This window comes from Protopterus annectens, chromosome 10.part0, assembly GCF_019279795.1.
Source record: "Protopterus annectens isolate FY-2018-M chromosome 10.part0, PAN1.0, whole genome shotgun sequence".
NCBI lineage: Eukaryota > Metazoa > Chordata > Ceratodontiformes > Protopteridae > Protopterus > Protopterus annectens.
Genome location: NC_056744.1, coordinates 1,793,031,143 through 1,793,054,583, shown reverse-complemented (window position 1 = coordinate 1,793,054,583; position 23,441 = coordinate 1,793,031,143). Strand labels below are relative to the sequence as shown.

The following is a 23,441-nucleotide window of genomic DNA, read 5'->3' as shown; positions in this document are numbered from 1 at the left end:
CAAATATGTAGTGACATCCGCATGCCATGTAACCTCCTGCACATCAGTATGAGGTGACATCAGCATGTCCTGCAAACTCCTGCATATCAGTATGTAGTGACATCAGCATGTCCTGTAAACTCCTGCATATCAGTATGTAGTGACATCAGCATGTCCTGTAAACTCCTGCACATCAGTATGTAGTGACATCAGCATGTCCTGCAAACTCCTGCACATCAGTATGTAGTGACATCAGCATGTCCTGCAAACTCCTGCACATCAGTATGTAGTGACATCAGCATGTCCTGCAAACTCCTGCACATTAGTATGTAGTGACATCAGCATGTCCTGCAAACTCCTGTATATCAGTAGGTAGTGACATCAACATGTCCTGCAAACTCCTGCATATTAGTGGCTAGTGACATCAGCATGTCCTGCCAGCCCCTGTCTATCGGTAGGTACTGACGTCAGCATGTCCTGCAAGCTCCTGTGTATCAAACTCCTGTGTATCAGTATGTAGTGACATCAGCATGTCCTGCAAACTCCTGTATATCAGTAGGTAGTGACATCAGCATGTCCTGCAAACTCCTGTATATCAGTATGTAGTGACATCAGCATGTCCTGCAAACTCCTGCATATCAGTATGTAGTGACATCAGCATGTCCTGCAAACTTCTGTATATCAGTAGATAGTGACATCAACATGTCCTACAAACTCCTGCATATCAGTATGTAGTGATATCAGCATGTCCTGCAAACTCCTGCACATCAGTATGTAGTGACATCAGCATGTCCTGCAAGCTGCTGTATATCAAACTCCTGTGTATCAGGTAGTGACATTAGCATGTTCTGCAAACTCCTGTATATCAGTGGGTAGTGACATCAGCATGTCCTGCAAACTCCTGTATATCAGTATGTATCGGGGCGGCTCATGTTATAGGACTACAGGACTGCATCCCCCCCAGCTGTAAAAGAAAAATAATTACGCCCCCCCCCACTGTAGAAAATGAAAATAAAATAAATAAAAATTCATGAGTGTCTTGGAACTCACTAATGCATGCTGAGTTCCTGACTGCTGTGTTAGGCAGTCCAGAACTCCATGCACGCATGTGTTCTTACTTCCTGAACTCCAGACTGCTCAGTTAAGCATTCCGGATAGGGAAGGAAGGGAACTCTGCCCTACCAGGCCAGAGGTCTGTGCGGTGAAGATCGCACAGACTGGAAGTACACCGGACTGCATCACCCGCAGGCTAGAGGCTCCAGCCTACTCACGTTGATACCCAGAAGAGCCTGCACGGGTGTTTATGGAGGTGATCAGGCTGCTATGGAGGACTTAGCTTGCAGTTATGGGCTGCTACAGAGAACACATATGGAGATATATGGGCTGCTACAGAGGGCAGTTATGGAGGTGATTGGGCTGCTACGGAGGACTTAGCTTGTAGAGGACAGAATCAGGCAGGCTGCTACGGAGAATTGGAAGGTAGGGTGTGTGTGTGTCTGTGTGTAAAATGCCTCAGGTGCTACATGGTGGTGGGTAGAGAATAAGACTTGAACTCTGTACCTTGGACCCAACTGGCAAGAGCCTGAATTCCCTACCCACCACCCTTTGTAAAGCATTTGCAGATTTTTGCCTCATATTTGTTCTGTTCTGTTCCTCATAAAATCTGTGGTTTCTGTATTTTTGTTACTTAATGCAGCCAGTAGTGCAGTGGTGCAGTGGTGCAGTGGTAGCATTGTTGCCTGACTGCTACAGGTTGTCTGGTTTGGTTCTTGGCTGGGGTGCCTTCCGTGTGGAGTCTGCATGTCTTCCCTGTGTTTGTGTGGGTTTACTCTGGTGTCCTCAATGGATATTTGTCCCTGTTTTTTGGACTGTATTCCCCCATTATTGGCTTCATCCAGATTTTTTGTGCCAAGGTTGAGAGCTATGGTGATAACTGAATTCACTGAATATGTTTGGGGGCTGTATTCCCCCATTATTGGTTTTGTTCAGGTGTTTTGTGCTAAGATGTTGACAGCTATGGTGAACACTGAATTCACTAAATGGTAGCCATTTAAGTTTCAGTCTTTGTTTCTTTCATAAAACAGATGATTTGGCATAGTGGTATGTTGCTCTGACTGTTTTGCACAGGGTCCTGGGTTCAATACGTGGCAGTGAAATGTATGGCGATAACACAGCATTTTATTCTAACAACTTTCCAACATTATACAAGCAATGTTTAAAATGTGTCCCTATTTTTTAGTCTTTTGCCCCCCCCCCCTAAATTTTGGATTTTTTCAAATTTCTTGTGCTGCCAAATTCAGAGATGCAGCTAAGTCTCAAGTAGATTTTACAAGAAGCTGAGAGCTGCAGGGGAACAAAAGTTTAGTGCTGCTTATGCCAAGTCTGCTTGTGTTGTTAATAGTACAATAGGTAGTGTACTTGCTTTTTATGCGGAAGGCTGTGGGTTCTACTCCCACAGTAGGTAGATGCATTACTGATACTGTACTGTATTGTTAAGGGGGTGGATGCTGCAGTCCTTTTTGGTGACGATACCTAGTAACTATGAACCTGTTATCAGTTTGCCATCCATTCCCTACTGCAATATTACTAGCTTATTGTTTTTTTTAATGCAACTTAGGCAATTTATTCCTCAAGGGCAAAAGGCACTCTATTTGTAGATGAAACAATGAAATATAAAGTTGTTTGTTAGCAGCAACCTCTTCATTAGTTACAGATTTCTTTAATGTGGAATTATTTAGATGACTTTTACTTCTTCAGAGATTGTGCATATTTACTGATACTGGTGGACTGTAGAAGTTTGAGTAGACTTTTATGATATAAATGTTCTGAATTGAGCAGTTTTGTCATTATTGGTGCATGCATTTTATTTCATTGTTTACTGGAAAATGTTCTGAATTGGGCAATTTTGTCATTATTGATGCATGCATTTTGTTTCATTATTTACTGGAAAAATGTTCAAAACAAATTTCAAACACCCTCTAACAACTGTACTGTATTGTACAAGGAATATAATTTAATACAATCAGGAAGGTGTATCAAAGACCACATGTATGTTTCATGTCCAAGGGGCGTATGATTTGAAAACAGCCCAAAGTTAATCTTTATCTGCCACTGGCAAAATGTATTTTCTTTGAATGTGGGTTTCAGTGTTGTTTCAATGAATGTGAGTTTCAAGGGCAGAGAAGTTTAAATCCTAATTCTGTTTTCATTGTGAGATTGCATTGCTTTATTTAGAAGATGTCTTAGTGTTTGTGCTGTAAAATGCAAAATAAAACTTTCAAATGAAGTCCAAATCATCGTAGAAGTAAAGCAGTATGCACATTAGTGTTTATGGCAAATGGGGTGAAATAGCCAAGTAATGGTCACAGTTCTAGCACCTAGAGGGGATCGGCAGTTTTATAAGGGAATATGAAATGTCATTGTCCACTTATGTGGAATATGTCAATACCAGTATTCTAAGATCTGTGGTTCTTAAGACAGAAATCATGTCATTCAACTGCAGACCAAACTAGGAGTCAGTACTGTGAGTCTGCATCCTATGGAATGAAGAGAAAGAACAACTTGCCAAGCAAAACCTTTTCAGAGCACACAGAAGCCTAGTAGTTGGCATTGGGCTTCCAGCATTCAAAATGAGTGGGTGATCTACAGTTTAGATAAGTCAGACTTCAGGTATAAAATACACAGAATTTCTTGCCCAAAAAATGCTGTAAAAACCACGTACCTGGTATCCAAAAGGTGTAAGTATACAGTACTGCACCCTCCTTCCACTTTATAGGAAGTAGCTTCTTGGTCATGTGGTCAGTAAGACAAATAACACACCCATCATTTGCATTACAGATGCTGTAACATCTTCTTACTCCACTGTAGGTCTCCAATCCTCCAATCCTGTGTGGTAAACCTAATAGTGAAACAAGCCTCCATTCACACCTGCCACGAGTGACTGACTACAAGAAATAAATGTTTAATGTCGATCTTATACTGCATAACTGCACACATTTATGATTCATACATTTATATGCATGAACGCAAACATCTAATGTAAAGTCTGCTGACCACAATACAAACCTTTGAAGAGCACATACATTTATTTGTTTGTTAACCATACAAGCGTAGGGAACACTTTTGGAGAGATGCAGCACCTCTGTTTAGTTACCTGATTTATTGAGGGTCAGACAGTTTGGAAGTGGATGGAGATATTAAGGGAATCAGCCCCATGACTACAAAGTACAGTTGAGTCTTAATCCCTGTTAAGCTGTTAGAATGGGAGAACTGTTGCCTGTGAAATGTTACCTTTTATTACTTGCAGCGTAAAAGTTCACCAAAGTCATTACTGTGACAATTTCCGTGAGCCGTGCTTCCACCAGTACAGATATTGTGTTGCACCTTTAGTGACATTGCCATACAGTTATGCCTATCACCCATTTAGGCACCCTTACTTCTGTGGCAGGTATCGGCTAGGAAGGTGACAACTTGAGGATGGTAGAAATGATTAAATACGTTTTGGTCTGATGTGGTAACTGTTGGTAAAGGAACAGGGAGTGTCAGAATTAAGCATTTTGATTGTAAATGAATAGGGAATATTTTGATTACAGACTGTCTAGACTGCCTTTGTGATATGGAAACAATGTCAGTGATTCACATGGCCACTGATAAGGGAAGCTAAAGGGAGAAAAGGACTGAGCATCCATGGGACAGTGTCCTTTCCTGTGTGAGGGTGGGATTATCGATTATTTTCCTAGGTGGGGGGGGGGGTGGTAGCACTGATAGAATGGATAATGACATACAGATGTGTGATCATGTGTGTAACATTATCAATGGAGAGCTCAACAAGAAAAAAAGGTGGGAAAATATTAATTTATTCTTGATTTATTTTTAGCACATATTTTCTCTGTAAATACACAACACGAGCTGCTTGTTTTTTAGGAATGATTAGGGACACACAGTGACAATAAAACAGGATGTGTGGTACTTGAATGTATCAAACTGTGCAGTGAGAAGCATTTAAACAGCTGAGAACATGACTGTATAAAAGGAAGTTTGTGACAGGTGACAAACTGTCCAAAGATGTTGGTCTCAGCACACTGTATAACAGGAAGTTTGTGACAGGTGACAAACTGTCCAAAGATGTAGGTCTCTGAACACTGTATCAACAGGAGATTGGTGACAGGTGACAGACTGTCTGTGGCTGTTGACCTATGCAACCCTCTGTACCATCTAATTTTAAAAAGTAACTCCTTGGGGTGGTTCTTTGGAAGATGGCCTTGTCCTGGGTGGGTTCCCAGTACAGTGCCATGAGTCCGCTTAGGACTAGGCAGTAGCAAACCAGAACCATAGATAAACCTTGCCAAAAAATACACATGCAGTTTGGTCATTTCATAGTAGCACTACTGCTGTTTGTGACACTAGTGAAAAAGGCATAAGAACCAGGATAGCATACTGAACATTATTCAGCAGAGATGGAGGGAATGACTTATCAGATGTGCTGCTGTTTTGTGAGGAAGAAGGCAAGTGAATTTTGCTATTCTGTCACACCTAGGATCAAAGCTTGTATGTGTTACAACCATAGATACCACTGATGGAAGGCAGTGGGTCAGAATGGCAATAGAGAATGCAGAGGCATATGAGCATGCTATCTGTGGTTTAACAGCTCTGACAATACTTTACAGCTAAGAATAAAGAACAAAAGATCACTGATGAGAAATCGAGAGTGTCTGCGACATCTCTGGTTATTACAGCATGGACAATGGTGGTGTACTGTGTCAAGAACATGAAAAAAATCAAGTAATATGGAGCCTGACAACTCCAGCAAAGAACTGCTAAATTCCTGAAATAAAAAGCAAGTACAACACATCTCATAGCCAAAGAAAAGGCATAGATAAATGAGGGGCAAGGTAGTGGAGAGGAGTTAAACTGATTAGAAGGGAGTTCAGGCAACACAAAACATTGTCAAAGTAAGAGCGATATAATCTCTCTGTGTAGTGGTACTGTTACATGAGCAGAAGGACACTAAAATTGCTGCAAAATGCACACGATAGTACATATTTAAATTCTCTTAAAAATGGCCCAGTCTGATTTTGATTCTCACATAAGAGGAAGCTAAGCTCAGTTTATGGTTTCCTCCATTATTTTAACCTCTTTGCTCATCTTCGTTTCCCTTGCTGTGTGCTTATCGTGATTTGTAATTCACCATTCTGTTTCCGTTAATACTTACTCTCCAGCAAGACATTGCTATGCGGTCAGATGCCATCAAAGAGAGATATCCATGGAAACTAGCTGTCAGTTTGGTTGCCACAGCTAGTTAAAAAAAACAGTTCTGAAATAACAAGATTTTTGCCCAGGGAAACTTGCCAAGGAAAATTGCCTCCATAAGAATTAAAGCAAAGAAGCGACTCTGCTTCTTCTGTTACAGTGTTGAGAGATAACATAAAACGCACAGGTATGGATAAGCTCAGCTCTGCTTATTAAAGAATATGAAAAGCCTCAGTCTAGGCTTGTAAAGCCAGTCTGTAAGTTAGATTAACTTGTCCAGTAATGTGCAGCGAATTTAGTTATGACTGATCTATAGAATTTTTGCACTTCGAAACTTGCAGCTCTGTAAGAAGCTTAAGACGTCTTTCCTTTCCTTCTTTTCATTTAAAATTCTGTTAAGCGCCGAACGTTTCTATCAGTGTAAGGATAAAACTTTTAGAGTTTCTCTTCTTCACTTTAGGACTTCACCATTTACTGATGCAGATCACAGTAGTATATTTTTGGAGTATTTTCATTTAGACATAAAAACGCTCTGTTAGATTGCTGTTTAAGTAAACATCTTTAGCTATTTTGTTAAAAGTAAGTATTGTGTGTAGCACTGGACTGTAAAGGCAATACGCATGCATTGCTGCAGCAAATTACAAGTATTACTGATGCCCTTGTAAAGTTTAATATAGTAAATACTACAAAAATAAAACAGGTGACATAATGCAAAGACTTTTTATTAACACTATTTCTGACATCTTTGGCTGAATTCATTCTAATAGAGTTGCAGAACAATGAAAATCACCGCTTCAGTTAGATAGCTGTTTATTAACCTCCAACTAATGAAAATATACTTTTAAGTTTGATTTAAAACTTCACTAATCCTTTCAGTTTTCACAATGCACAAGACAAAGTGTTCTCTACAGTGAGGCTGGAATTCGTAGACAGCATTGTGCGCAGATTAGCGTAGGTAGCTCCAAAGTGAAGGACATGGGTATTTGAAAGACACAGCATGGCTGCTTGATTATCAGAATAGCTTCACATGTTGCACCATTAATGAATGTATATTGACATGGACATGAGGAACTCCATGCAAATCAGCTGTATGGATTATGCAAATGAAGGAATCCAAAATGGCAGAGTGATTCAGATACGTATAAAATGACCGTGATGTGTGGCCGCACACAACCATTGTGAATGCCGTAATTCATGGTGTGTAGTGGGGGTAATGCTAGAAATATCAGCAGCAAAGCAGAACATCAGCATTTATTAGGAGCTGCCATTTCAGCCATTGGCTGCAATGTTGCCACATAAGGAGGTAAAAACAGCACCTGACACACCACCAGCTCCTGCCAAGGGATTGTGGACCATTAATGGACAGGGATACTGTAAAGGACATAGCTGAACTGACTGTTGCCCAGAAACAAAATTGAGTGAGGATGAGTTGTATACCCACTTCTGTGGATACAAAGGTATGTGTAGCCTTAACCATTTCACCTACAGGGGTCTTCCAGCAATCTTTGGGGACACATTAGGATATCACAGCTATGAAGCTTGCAAATTGTAAACTGTTTTCTTGATATAGTACTACACCATGTGCAGGACCACTTCAATTTCCCTAAAATAGTAGAGGAGAGGAGAGGAGACAGCTAACACTATGAGGGCCTTTTATGATAAAGCATATTTTCCTAAGGCCATGGGAGCCCTGGATTGCATGTGTATTCCTCTAAAGGCCTCACCTGGTTCAGAGGGCCTGCAATACATCAACAGGAAGGGGTTCCACTCCATAAACTGCCAGGTGATTTGTAATGCCTAGGACAGTATTTATAATGTGTCTGTGTGCAATCTGAGCAGTATACATGACTCTGACGTTTGTCACACATCCAATCTACAGCAACATTTCCTGAAGGGGACTTCCCATGGGGCCACTGGGTTGGTAAGTGCACACAAATGGTATACTGACAGATGTATACACACAGGTGTCATGCAAGTGGGAGCAGGCCACATATAATGTACTTCATGCTACAGGGGGATACTGGATGTACCCTAAAAGTGTGGTCAATGACCCTCATACACAGAATCCAGACCATGCAGGAAATGACCTATAACACAACCCATGCAGAAACGTGCACCATAGTGGAGCATGTATTTGGACAACTGAAGGGATGCTTCATATGCCTTGACACCTCAGGAGAGGCACTGCAATGCAGTCGAGACATGTGCAGTAATATTTTACTGCTTGTGCCATGTTACACAGCATGGTGTTGTGCAGATAGCTGGAGCAGCAAGTGAACATCAAGGTAAGGCCTTCAGTATCAGTCAGAGGGGCAGAATGGAAAGCCAGGGGAGAAACATACATCCGCAGTACCACAGCTCTAGTAGAGGTGAGCAGAGTAGCTTGCAGCACTGGCAAAGAGACAATATTCAGTCCAAAGCTAAGGGCCATGGCACACATAGCACAGAATAAAATGGCGCATGTGTATCACATGCAAGCTATGCAGTTTGGGTAAGTCAGGGCATGCATATGACCTATATAAAAATGATTTATTGAATAAACAGACCATTTTAAGCTATGACTTAGGGTACAGGTCCCAAAAAGTTAAATTATTTATTATTATTATTTATTGCATTTGTTTACCAGGAAAGTCCACTGGGCCTAGGTGAGCCCATTTTCAGTGGAGGCCCAGGGAGAAAAGCTCCACATAAAAGTCACATTACAGAAATACAAATATCAAAAAATACAAATATCAAAAATGTAGCACTATTTACAGTTTTTTAGCAATTCCATTGCAGTTTTATGGTAGTCCATTGATGATATTAACATGTACTTTTGGTCATATAGATGCCATAGACATCACTGGTTGTAACTAGATGCAGAAATACAGGAACAAGCGATGAGTAATTTCTCAAAGTGTAACTAGAAAGCGAGACAGACCAAGAGTGGAAGATAACTCAGACACTACTGCATTACAGGGACTTGCATGCAGGCAAGCAAGGTCATCACTGAATGACTATAGTATGACGTCACTGAATGGATATAGTATGACATTGGTTTGCTACTTTAAATGTTTATCATACAGTCACACCTGGCTTTGCGTTTTGATGGTTAGCTAAGTTATTCCATCCCTCACTGTTTACTCTGTCATAGTTTCAAGCATACAGTCATCACCAAAAATCTGTAATCTTTCTTCCCCAAATGACTATTGTTCTATTGACATTTGTCCCTTACTCACTATACTCAAAAAATAATCCAGAAACAAATTTTGCAATATGTAGAAATATATGACATCTTCTCATCAGTGACATGGATTCTGTTGTAAGTACAATACTATATCAACAATCTTGATTTAAACTAATGACATCATCTTTAATATGAAACAAGGCTTACAAACAGAGCCTGTTTTCTCAGCTGTAAGGGAAAAATGTTTTTGGAAATGCTGGGCACATTGTGGTGCATAAAAAGCTAGCATGTAGATCCAAAATTATCTCCACACCAGATCTTTTGCTGTAACTTCAAATAACAACCCGATCTGAAGCCACCATTCGTTCAAAAGTAGTGCCACAAGGTCCTGTACTTGGACCATGCCTTTTCTCACTTTTATTCAAAGACCTCCCTAGCAACCTAACAGACTTAAATATGTTACTTTGTGCAGCTTATATTGTAATCATTAAAGCCCGTAAGGACCACCAGTCACTACGAAAAACACCCCAGAATGATTTCTCTCTATTTTTAAACTCATTCTTCAGCTTGTATGGAGCTTTTCCTACCAAGGCCTCTACTGAAAATGGATTTTCCAGGTTGACAAAAACAAACAAACAAACAAATAATAAACTGCTCAGTGGCAGCTGTTGCTCACCTTGGAGAAAATTTAAATATAATCACCTCTGACTATTCCGTAAGAGATCAGGGCACGTTTCAGCTGCTGAGTCTTTCATTTAAATGCTCCATAGGAGAAAAAGCTTACTGTAAGATGGCCTCAACCTTCTAGAATCCCCTCCCTTTAGAAACAAGAAAAAATAAGAAAACTAACACTTTTCAAAAAAACTGTCAAAGCAATTTGATAATAGTTTCCAAGGTTTTTGTTTTATTGATAAAGGATAATGATCCAATAACAACTTAGTCCCCTACACTTTTACAACCTCTTTTTATTACATTTTCACAATTATCCCCTTTTTCAGTGATGGCTCAGTTCTGCAATAAACTGTTTATGTTTTTAAATCCTTTTTCTTAGTTTATTTTCTTTCTGTGAATTGTATTTCCCTTTCTACTGCATTACCCCCCACCCCTTTTCACTGATGTATGGTCCTGCAATAAACTGTAAATCCTGTTTTCCTTCATTTTCTACTGATGTGTGTCTTTTAGTGACATTAACTGTGACTCCTGCAGTATGTTGAGTGAGATCCTTTTAATTGAGAGGGTGGCCAAATGGTTAAGGTGTTTGCCTTACAAGCACAGGGTACAGGGTTTGAGTCTCACAAGGGATAATTGGTTAGGCTTAAAATGGCTCGCAAGGGCAGTTAGCCTAGTTCTCACCTGTAATACCAGGTAGGCAGGTGTGTTAATTGACCATGGCCCACACAGTTGTATGCCTTATTGAGATTATGTTGAAATGCACCACTAAGAACTCTCATCTGTGACTATGCATAATTTGGCAGCCAACAGGTGCTGCCTAGAACTGAAACTATGTTGGTAATTTGTTCTTGCATGTACTGTATTAATAAGAAATGTGTGGTAAACATCAGCGCTGTGCAAGAGGAGCTGGTGTAGGGAAGATTATCGTTAAGAAGACGTAGCTATGAAGGCTGCACATTCTGTAATCAGGGACAAAATTCAGAAATGTGTTGCCTGATTATGGAAATTCAGTTTCCTGTATTCAGCCCTGATCCACACTGAAAGGTTGTTTTTCAATGAAAATAAAGCCAGAATATACTGATTGCATTAAAGAACCAGATAATAAAAAAATGAGTTTGTGACCGAATGCTAGGATTCTGAGCCATTTAAGAATATTGTGATGTGAATTTAACTTACAGTGTTATTTGTCAATCTAAGAAAGCCACAATCTGTCTCCCTCTCTATATCCCTCCGTCTCTATTTTTCTTTCCTAAACTTCTAAATTCTTTTTGTTTTCCTTAATCATGCTTTGTGTCATCTTTGACTAACCTTGCTTATCTATAACCATTATATCCTTAGCCTGTTATGCCCAATCTGTAAATGTGAAACATGAGCCAGAAACTTTCTTAGCCCCAAGCAGCTAACATACTTAAAGAAAAGACCTACAGCCATTAGTTGTTACTTGACATCAATGCGTAGTTAGAAGGTTTGCTTCCTATCCAGGGTTCCTTCTATGTAGGCTACATGCCCTCTGTGTTCCTGCGTAGATTTTATCCAAGTACTTTGATTTCCTCTTGCATTTCAAAGACATGCCGTCAGCAATTTGGCTTTCCTCCAAATGTTTTTAAAGTGTATGCTTGTCCTGGAATCAACTAACATCCTGTTTAGGATTCGTTCTTTGTTTTATGCTCAGTGAGTACAGTGAGAAGCAGTGTCACCCCAAGGCCATGAAGTGACTAAACCAGATATCGGACAATGAATAACTGAATGTTGCAATTTAGACTGTTTCTGTTTTATTTCGTTTTGTGCTATGAAATCTGATTTCAGATGTGCTGTTGTACATGACCATTGATGTGTGTTGGGGGGGGGGGTCCATAGTGTGACGTGTTGAGTACAAATACCCAAAACCCGGTTAGTGTTCCTGGATTGTTTGACTTGCCTAGACCATCCAGATAGTTTCTAGATGTTCTGTTTAGGCAGATGCATGTGGTTAACAGACGTCCCTCTTTGCGTCATTTTGTCTTTAAAATAATCTATGTTTTTAACCATGTCTTTTGTGTAGCTCACTCCACAAAGAAGTAAGCTTTATAGTTAAGGTAAGTTAACTTGTTCTTTGAATGTCAAGAGGGACCTTAGCTTACGTCTCAAACTAATTAGCACAAGAGTTCTGGACAATGCCAACAATACTCATAGGTTCATAGGTAGGTACTAGGCTATCGGCCCAAGGGCCTAAGGAAGCCTAGCCAACAAAATTTCTTGGCTTGCGCCAACCCAAGAAAAATTCATTGAACAAATGCCCAAAATCAGGGACAGATTTTAAAAATTGCTCTTATAAAATTAGAAAACTGATAGAATAACAGGTTTAGAATTAGCATGCTTTTTTGAAGGATATGAAGTCTGAAACGGAAACGTGTGTCCTTATTTAGTAACTTCAGTCCTCAATAGTTTAACAGAAAACCACAACTTTTGTGAGGTACAGACAAAAATCTGGATATTCAGCAAAAATCTGGGCATTTGAGAGGTATGGACTTTAATTGCCAAGACACAGAATGGTGCCGAGGGTATTTGCCCAAATCTTCCTACTTCCAGGTTACAGTCTCAAGCTGATTTACTATCATGCAGCATGAAATCAATGAGTAAGGCTGATCGTACCTTACAGATGCATTATTTTATCACTTAGTAACAGACTTTCTAAGGTCTAAAAATCTTACATGCCCCACACAGATACATAGATAGATAGATAGATGATAGATAGATGGATGGATAGAGAGAGATACAGAGATGCAGAGGTACATAGACAGATATAAAATGTTAAGCTTTTACCAGTTAGTTGTGGTTTTCTGCTGTACCTTCCGTGTGCACAGCCACAGCCTCATATTCTACCTTGTTGTATTTGCCCCCATGATTGCCTGTTATGTACTCACCACTCCCTGCACCCCAGCTATGCTCCCTGATGTGGAAATGTATGTGGTGTAGGAGTTTGGAGATGACATTCCTTTGCCAGGTACAGACATTGATAGTAGTAAGAGCTGGACATGGCTCGGCCAGATGATTTTCTCAATCGTCAGTGACAGCCGCCATCCAGTGAGATCAGTAAATGCTGAGCCCACCATAGATCCTGTTACTAACCCATTCTGTATGCAACATAATTTGCTGCTCCCACAACTGCTGTCGTTGGGTTACCGAGATGTGAGAAGCCTGCAGGTCATGACCATATTGTAGGAAGACCATTCATAGCATACTTATTTTTTCCCACTCTGTTCTTCCTTCCTATATGCATTTTTTTTATTTGCTGACTAGGTAAAACTACTAAATACAAGTGCTTATTTTTAGGGGCAATCAGGAAACACCATTTGGTTAAGTGACTTACTTGGTATCAAACATTTGGCAATTTATAGACTGAAGGATTACAGTTCAGGACTACAGTGTGAACCTTCTGCCATTGCAAGAGCAGAGTATCCCTGACAGCTCCTGAAAGACAAAGATGCTGTGGATGTCTGGTTACTGCTACTAACCCCTCTCCCTTTAGAAATCAGACTGCCTACCACTTTTAGGGCTATCCTTGTTTGAATGTAACTACCAAACAGACTAATACATTTCATGCAGTAAAGTGCTAAAACTGAGACACGGACAGGTGAGTTAGTAAGTGATTTTTGTTCATTTCTGTTTTGGGTTACACAGCAGATATTAATCTAAAGGGCCTATTTGAGAATAAAAATAACAGAAAAACACATTCACATTTTTCTAACAAGGTAGGTACCTACAAATGTGGTGCATGCAACCAGTGTGTACACATACACAATAATAATAGTTTACACATTCCCTCTAGGAACTTTAAGATTAGTACAACAAAATATTTTAACTGCACATCAAAAGGGGTGGTTTACCTCGGTGTTTGCATGGAGTGTCACAGTTTTTATGTTGGCAAGACCGAGCGGCCACTAAGAAAAAGGATTTATGAGCATCCATACGAAATTAGTAAGAAGAAAGATACTAATGCTTTTTTTAAACATTCAATGCAATGTATTAACATGCATCTAAAATTCCTTGTCCTAGACCAGGTCACCCAGGATCCCAGAGGAGGGGACTGGGAGACTTGTCTAGAGCATAAAGAACTTTTGTGGCAATTGAAATTAAATGCAGCAAGACCCCCAGGTCTAAATGATAGCATCAGTATTGCAAGTGCACTAAAGCTTAGCAGGGAGAAATTATGAGTAAACAAAAGACTGTTTTGAAAATGCCAGGTAATCAACAGGCAGTTAGTTAATGATGAATTTTTATTTTATGTTATTAACTTTCAACCAGAATTACATGTTTTTACTATAAAGTTTTTACTATAAGGATTTATATTTAGAACATTTTAAGTGCATATTTATATATATTTTTTAATATTTGTTCTTAGTATTTGCACTTTTAAAAAATTATTTAACACACTGCATGAATTATTAGTGGTTTGCATTAACTACTTATATGTATTTATTTCTACAAGAATTTTTGACACACACGATATCTAGATAGTTTTTAAAACAACGTGTTATTGCAGTATTATTGACTTGCAGGGAGTACAAATATTTTAACACCTTAAAAAATACTTCAAAGACACCTTAAAAAATGTTTAAACTTTTAACTAATTATCATAATTAACACCAGGAGTGGTCGATTAAGTGATCACCTGATGTATGTATAATGATAGAAAATGGTTTTACTTTTCACTGAGCAGTATCTTGATAAAGCCTGGTAGGAACCAGGCGAAAGCGCTTGATTAATTCCTCTGTTTTTATTCATTAAAGTTATTTAACTTCAGTTTATTTCTGGTTGTATCACATTTGTGATTCCTGGACTGAGTGTTTCTACCCGTGGAGCTGCTTTTTACACAGCAGATAACTCATGGGTCTCAGATAAGATTAATTAATAGCAGTCAGGCAAGATAACTGAAGATTTTTTGATAAAAGTAAAACATCAGAGAGCTGGGGCTCGTTCACCCTGCCCATAACAGGGACAATTGCAGCTGGAGTCAAGCCTAGCTTTTATCAGCAGGGGTGTGGGCGTGCTGTGTGCCAATGTTCTCACCTACAAGAATCATCCGATATAGTCTGATGGTGTTCAGAGGTCAGGACACATCCACGCGGCATGACAGCTTGCCACCTCACCAACCTACTGAGTATGGAAGAATTATTTATCCTTCTGCCAGCATTCTTCTTCAGTAGACCCAGTGTGTACGAACACACACTTGTGCACATGTGCACACATGCATGCACATTCAAACACACACACACACACACACACACACACACACACACACACACACACACACACAAAACACACACACACACAGAGTCATTATATACTTTTTTAATGATGGTACCTGTATTTCTTTCTACAGTTCTATAATACCTAACTAAAGATATCATCTGCCTACATGTAACTGTTGTGCTTTATGTCCCTAAAAACACGGACTTTCTCTTCCCTGGTCATGCTGTACTTTGTCTCATCCATACCTGCTGTGTCTTTCCATAACTGTACTCTGTCAGATCAAACCTGTCCCCAACTTACCTACTCTGTCCTCATATGCTGGCACCCTTTCCTGTCACTTTTGTCTCCCTGTCATACCAACTGCACCTGCCTACACTAGCACTCTGTTTTGTCAGTCCTGTCCCCTTTTCACAGATGACCTACCCTCCCATGCTGGCTCTGTGTCCTGTCACTTTTGTCCCAGACCACGCCTGCTGTAGCTTCCTATACTGGCTTTGCATCCTGTCACTCTTGTCCCAGACCACACCTGCTGTAGCTTCCTATACTGGCTTTGTATCCTGTCACTTTTGTCCCAGACCACGCCTGCTGTAGCTTCCTATACTGGCTTTGCATCGTGTCACTCTTGTCCCAGACAATGCCTGCTGTAGCTTCCTATACTGGCTTTGTATCCTGTCACTCTTGTCCCAGACCACGCCTGCTGTAGCTTCCTATACTGGCTTTGCATCATGTCACTCTTGTCCCAGACAATGCCTGCTGTAGCTTCCTATACTGGCTTTGTATCCTGTCACTCTTGTCCCAGACCACGCCTGCTGTAGCTTCCTATACTGGCTTTGTATCCTGTCACTCTTGTCCCAGACCACACCTGCTGTAGCTTCCTATACTGGCTTTGTATCCTGTCACTCTTGTCCCAGACCACGCCTGCTGTAGCTTCCTATACTGTTTTTGCATCCTGTCACTCTTGTCCCAGACCACGCCTGCTGTAGCTTCCTATACTGGCTTTGTATCCTGTCACTCTTGTCCCAGACCATGCCTGCTGTAGCTTCCTATACTGGCTTTGTATCCTGTCACTCTTGTCCCTGACCATGCCTGCTGTAGCTTCCTATACTGGCTTTGCATCCTGTCACTCTTGTCCCAGACAATGCCTACTGTAGCTTCCTATACTGGCTTTGTATCATGTCACTCTTGTCCCAGACCACGCCTGCTGTAGCTTCCTATACTGGCTTTGTATCCTGTCACTCTTGTCCCAGACCACACCTGCTGTAGCTTCCTATACTGGCTTTGCATCCTGTCACTCTTGTCCCAGACCACACCTGCTGTAGCTTCCTATACTGGCTTTGCATCCTGTCACTCTTGTCCCAGACCACGCCTGCTGTAGCTTCCTATACTGGCTTTGTATCCTGTCACTCTTGTCCCAGACCACGCCTGCTGTAGCTTCCTATACTGGCTTTGCATCCTGTCACTCTTGTCTCAGACCATGCCTGCTGTAGCTTCCTATACTGGCCCACTACCTTGTTGTTTTAGGTTAAATATAAGAAGTACAATACTTCTGAGTTCTGTGCAGAATTTTTTAACTTCCCTCCCTTGTCTTTCAGTAAAGTAATCTCTTGTCAAGTCCTTGCTGTGGTCCTCCATTTATCTGAGAAATGTTCTCTTCCCTCCCAAACTTCCTTTTCTACAGCTGTTCTGAGCTACCCCATTAGCTCTGTGTGTATGTCTATGTGGTGTTATATGTCCAGTTTTGTATATGTGTGTTACCGATGTCTATGTATATGTACATCCACGTGTTTTTGTGTTTTTATGTCTGCATGTGTATATACATGACGCTACGGACATTTGTGTATATGTCTGCTACATGTGTCTGTGTGTATGTGTACATCTGTGTGTTTATGTGTTTGTATGTCTGCAGTGTGTATACATGGTGATATGGGCATTTGTGTCTATGTCTGTCACATGTGTCTGTGTGTATGTATACATCTGTGTGTCTATGTGTTTGTATGTCTGCAGTGTGTATACATGGTGATATGGACATTTGAGTATATGTCTGTTACATGTGTCTGTGTATGTGTACATCTGTATGTTTATGTGTTTGTATGTCTGCATGTGTGTTTACATGGTGAGATGGGCATGTGTGTATATGTCTGTTATATGTGTCTATGTTTGTATAGTTATACATGTGGCTTTGCATGTCTGCAGTTTTTTTAAGGTGGCTTTTACCAGATGCTGTCCTCTCCTTCACTGCATTTCTGCCAAATAAGTCAGACTTGGGTTATCTTAACAATAAAATGTTTGTCTCAAAGGCTGAGTATCTGTAACTGGTTCTGTGGCAGACTGCAATAAACCCATGACTGTGGCGCAGATGACCTGGGCTAGTTAATGGCAGGACACTGGATAAGCCATCTGTCTAGAGGTTAAAATGTGTGGCTGACACTGGCTTGCCTATACCCGGAGGTGCCGTCAGTATGTAACCCACTGCAGATATGGCACCTGTAGCTCGGCTCTATGATCTATGCTGTAGAATAATGGAGTTTTGACTACTGCCCAGGTGACCAGGCTTTGTTTATTAACCCCTGCACAGGAGGAGCCAGGCAGGTGTGTGTGTGTGTGTGTGTGTGTGTGTGTGTGTGTGTGTGTGTGTGTGTGTGTGTGTGTGTGTGTGTGTGAAAAGGGTGTGCTCTCCTCACCTCTCCCAAAGAGGGAAGGGGGGTCTGTGTGCATTCAGACATACTAGGAATAGTAAGAGCTCCCTAGTGGAGATTAGAGAAGCCACTGTTCATGCTGCAGGTGGTGGGACAGGGCTACTTATGGGAAACACCCATTGTGATAGTCAATGGACTTCCTCCACAGTCTATTTTCCATTCCCTCACTGGTGCCCTTGTTAAATGTGTGATGTTAGGGTCAGGAAGAAAAAAACAAACAAAAAAAAAAGCTTCAGACCATTTCTGATGGCTGCCTGCATGATGACCCCTCTCGATTGTCTCTCACCCCACAAGGAATGAATGGGCTTATAAACCAAGAAAGGGTCAGGTGAATGATAGGCAATGGAGGAAAAAACATTTAAAAAAGGAGAAAGAGAGATAAGTGGCCCTTATAGTTTAGAATCATGCCCATCAAGTGTCCAGATGTTCACAGAATGCTCACTATTTTACCTTATATATATATATATATATATATATATATATATATATATATATATATATATATATATTGTCTATTCCTCATAAATTTGCAATTTTCTGGCAAATTATTGAGAACTGAGGTCACTAAATAATGATTTACATTTGAGTTTCAGACTTCATAACCTTCAGATAATGCATGGTAACACAAAATCTGTTATTCTAGTAACTTCTAAGTTTATAAGAGTATTAGTTAAAATCTGATCCCTGATTTTGGGCCTTTGTCTTCCCAGTTTGTTTGGCTTTCTAGATTCCTTGCATTTAGAGGTTGAGAGACCAGACACAGCTCCTAAACGATTTATCACATACATAGGTCCCCGCCAGTCATCTGTTTTATGGTCCCCGTTATTCTCACTAGGCCTAATGTATAATTATTGATGATGGAATGGGTGAGGCCAATCTAACACCAAGTGGGATAGGTTAATTCAAGCACCAAAAGGGAAATTAGCTGTTCTTAAAATGGCTTGCAAGGGCAGCTACCTTAGTGTTTCCCTCTGAACCTATGAGAGGTATGTAGAGCTCAAGCATACATTCTGCTTCATGCAAGATAGAAGGTGGGTACTGGGGTATGAGCCTGCCAAGGAGAGAATTTCTCTTTGGCTTGGCATAGCAGATATGTACAAGCAAAGACCCATGCAGAAGCCAAGCATGACAGACGCAGCATCATGTCTGCAGCCAACAGGGGGAGGCCAATAGGGGAGGGGTTAGGAGATCCTGCCACTCAGTAGGAGGAGGGGTTAGGAGAACCTGCCAGCCAACAGGGGGAGGGGTTAGGAGAACCTGCCAGCCAACAGGGGGAGGGTTAAGAGAAGAAGATAAACACTCCCAGCTCTGTGTGTGGTGGTATCCTGTGACCTCCTACTCTTGTCCCCCCTGTTTAGTGTCCTGGGCTGTCATGGGAGTGAGGGTGGGGAACCTATGGGTCATTGGAGGATAGGCTTGATGATCATGGGGAAATTTTGGGCCCAATAGAGCATTAAGTGGGCTCTGTATCCCTGCATCCAGCATTATTGTGTAAGACAATTAAAATTTACAGTGCAAAACAAAGTATATTGTAAGTAGCTGTGAGCATGAGGTTCTGTAAAGCCATTACCATACTTCACAGGACTGGATTAAAACTATTCCTGATAAGTCTCTTTGCTTTTCAGAACATTTGAAAGAGACCTTAGGAATTCAAAGCTTAATTCTGTCTGATGTGCTAACTTCAGAGTCGTTCTGCAGAGCTGTGTGCCATCTGAAGGTCACACTGTAATTTACTTATATGTACATTTCACTTTTTGACTGTGTTATATACAAATAGATACATTTTTTCCAAAAAACATTTTTATTTTGTTTTCATTATAAACATACACAAATGTACATATAACAAATACAATAAAACAATAACAAAACTATTTACAATATTTACATTCATCCATGATAAATAATCATTTTATCCATGAGACATTATCAGTATTTGTTCAAAAGGTTTTCCAATTTTTGCCATGCTGTTTTTTATGACTAATGTTATAAGTTCTTTAACAAATGGTTTTAGTTCTTTTTTACAAACAACTTTTGCTAAATTAATAAAATCTTTAAACATCAAATCTTGTTTACCTTTCCAGTTCAAAGTAATAACTTTTCTGGCAATTGCAATAATTGACCAGAGTAACTGATTCTGAGATTTAGGTATTACATTAGGTGTAGGAACATTGAATAGGATTAGTGAGTTAGAAATATGACAGTTACCAGACCATAAAGCATTTACAAACTATCTGAAGTCTTCCCAGTATTGAACAACATTTCTACATTCAATGAACATGTGAACGCAGTTGGCCTGTAGTAATTCCTCACATTTCCAACATTTACTTTCACTGTTTTTGAGTATATGAATTATTTTATGTGGAGTATAGAAACTTCTATTCATAAGTTTCCATGTATACAATCTCCAGTATAATGAAAAAGAGGCACCATATGTAGATTTCAATAACAGTTTTTTGTATTCATCAGATATTTGTTCTCCATTAATCTTTACATAGTAATTCCAAAAATCTGAGTCAAACTTTAGAGTGTCTTCTCTCAGTATCTTATAGATAGGTGAGATACTTAATTTTTGATCATCTGTCTTTTCAAGACTCCTAATAAAAAGCTGAATCAAACTAGGTATAGATTAATAGATACACTTTTTAACTGGTGAGAAATATCAAGTGCTGTCCTGTTTATAGTTGGCAATATGTTCCCCCCACCCCTACCTTTGTTGTCATTATTTAGTGATCTGGTGTCAGAACTGCAAGAGCTCAGATACTCAACTTTTTTGAGAAAACATTTAATATATTTTAAAAGGCAGGCAAAGAGAGATATTCAGATATAGAAATGTATGAAAAGCTAAGCTGGGAGACTGAGTTTGTATAAAAGACAGGAGGGAGAAAAGTATGAAGAAGCAGGAGTCTGAGCTGGTATGCTGAACGAGCTCTTTGTCTCAGTGTTTGCAAAAGAAGGGAAAAGTAAAGGTAGATGAGGGATGTCCAGAATGGGGACGGGGGACGGGGGACGGGGGGGGGGGTTGGGGGAGGAGACAGAAAAACAACTCATTTAGTTTAAAGGAAGGATAAAGCACCAGGGCCTTGATGGGATGTTCCTCCAAGGTGGGCAAAAGTGCACTGTGAATCACTGAAGAAATTCCGTTTAAGCACTGGACTTCCAACAGAAAACTGTGGGGAAGAAACTGTACTACAGGGGTACGAGGTGCTTATAGCAGGTGCCCTGTCAGTTCAGCACATAGCTCCTCACTGCAGATGGTTTAATAGCTGGACAGCAGCATGGTTTCAGGCAACAGAAACCTCGTCAACATGAACTATCTCTATGACTGATTATTCACAAAAGTTAACTAGATGGTCCTGGGTAACCTAGTAAGTAGATCTGGACATCAAGAAGGCCTTTTATTAAAGAATGAAAATGAATTCTTTCTTGAGTCCTTTTCAGCTATGACCCAGGCTGGAAGCGAAAGAAGAAGTGCAGCATATATCTGTTTATAACTATAATATAATCAACCAGGGTATATGACCAAAAGAAGTTGTTAACCAAACCTGATCCAGTTTTATGATGTCTTTACGCAGGTGAACTTGACAGTGTAAGACCTTTGACTTGGTCCCACACTGATAGGACAAAAGGAAGGATTGGAGTAGGTCCAAGACTGTGGAACAGCATACTGTTGTGGTTGAATGGTTGGGCAAAAAGGGTTGTGGTGAGCGGGATAATATTAGGAGTTAGGAAAGTGACGAATGAAGTCCTGGTGGGGTCTGTTATGAGTCCAGTATTCTACAGCGTGTTTGTTTCTAACATATTTGAAGGAGCAGAGAACAGGATCGGCCATTTTGCTGGTGGCACAAATATAGTTGCAGCAGTGGAGGATGGTAAGGAGTCGAGCTAAGGATTTGGAAACGACTGAACATTTAGGCACAGAAGTAACATTTGAGATTCAGTGTAAACAAATGCAAAATCTTGTACTTAAGCCACATCGACCCTGGTGTAAATATCAGCAGGGAGGGACTGATGGCAGCAGAGTAGGCAAAGCATAAGGGGATGTTGCTCATACCTTGAACGGCACACCATGAGCAAACTGAGAGAGCGGTGAAGCAGCTAACAGAATATTGCTGGCGTAAATACAATGCCAAATTCAGGAGTAAATCCCTGTAGTGGAACCCAGTTATAAACAAACTGTACAATAACAGAAAAAACTCAAAGCCTATAAAAGCAAACTTAATACCCCATCATATAGAGATGAACTCAAAAAGATCTACAAAGAACCCAGAAACAAAATTAAATCCTCCAAAAGTTATTACAAATTGAGAAGTGTTATCTCTGCTAAGGACAACTACAAAGCCTTCTTCAGTTATATCAGAAACCATAGAAGTAATGTCCGGCAATGCTCACAGCTAATACACAATAACACTTACTTATCCCCTGAGGACATAGCCAACATATTAGCTGACAAATTCAGCTCTAACTTTAGTCCCCCATCTCCCCCTAACATCCCCTCATCTCCCCCTAATTTTCCCCAAAGTATTAATGCATGTACACCACCACTTTTATCACCCACAAGCAAGTCCTGAATGCTCTCTACAAAGTCAAAAACAGCATGGGTCCTAATAATGTGCCAGGCTGCCATCTTATCAGCACCAGACACTGTCCGGTAGACTCACTACTAGGGTTGTTCAAACTCAGCCTCTCTCTCGATTCATGCCAGATGAAAGGATAACTGCAGTAGTCATCCTGCTCCACAAGGGGGCTCCACTACTCATCCAGGAAACCACAGACCTATAAAACTCACCAGCCTCATCTGCAAAGCAATGGAACACATTATGGAACTTATTAACAAGGACATAGGAAGCCTACAAACCATGGACCCAAGTCAGTTGGGTTTGATAAAGGCAGATCCTGCCTTCTGAACCTGGTGTTTTTTTTTTAAACATGTCACTAATACATTAGACTTAGACACATTAATTCACACTGCCTACCTGGACCTGACCAAGACCTTTGATACCATTTTACATACTGGTATTATTGGCATGTGAGTCAAACTAAATATAAACCGCTATGATATCCCCTGGATAGTAAACTGGCTAACTGACAGAACCCAATCTATTAGCATGGGAGGCACAGTCTCATCAAAAAGAGTACTTACAAGTGTTGCCCATGAGGGACTTGGCCTGGGATCTCTTCTCTTTGGTGGCTACTTCTCTGACATCAAGGGTGACACCAAAGCCTTGTGGGGAACCAAGTTTGCAGATGACGCATGAAGAAAGGCACACAAGTTGTCTATCTTCACCTGTTTTCGGCTTTATTGTCAGAGTGTTTTGTGATAAGGCTCTGAGTTGTTGAACAATCAGAAGGTGAGTCACAGGTCTGATAGAGAAACAAGAATCAAAGTCAGACGCACAGAATGTAATATTACACATATAAATGCATAGTCGTATGTTCATTGGAAGCTG

The 23,441-nt window shown here is 40.4% G+C and overlaps 1 protein-coding gene across 3 annotated transcripts in view; it reads left to right on the top strand.

Moving 5' to 3' along the window:
* The window catches only part of LOC122814034 (phosphatidylserine decarboxylase proenzyme, mitochondrial-like), a 200,526-nt gene that overhangs the window by 76,322 nt on the left and 100,763 nt on the right, over positions 1–23,441 (top strand). The gene's annotated exons all lie outside the window — the stretch shown is intronic.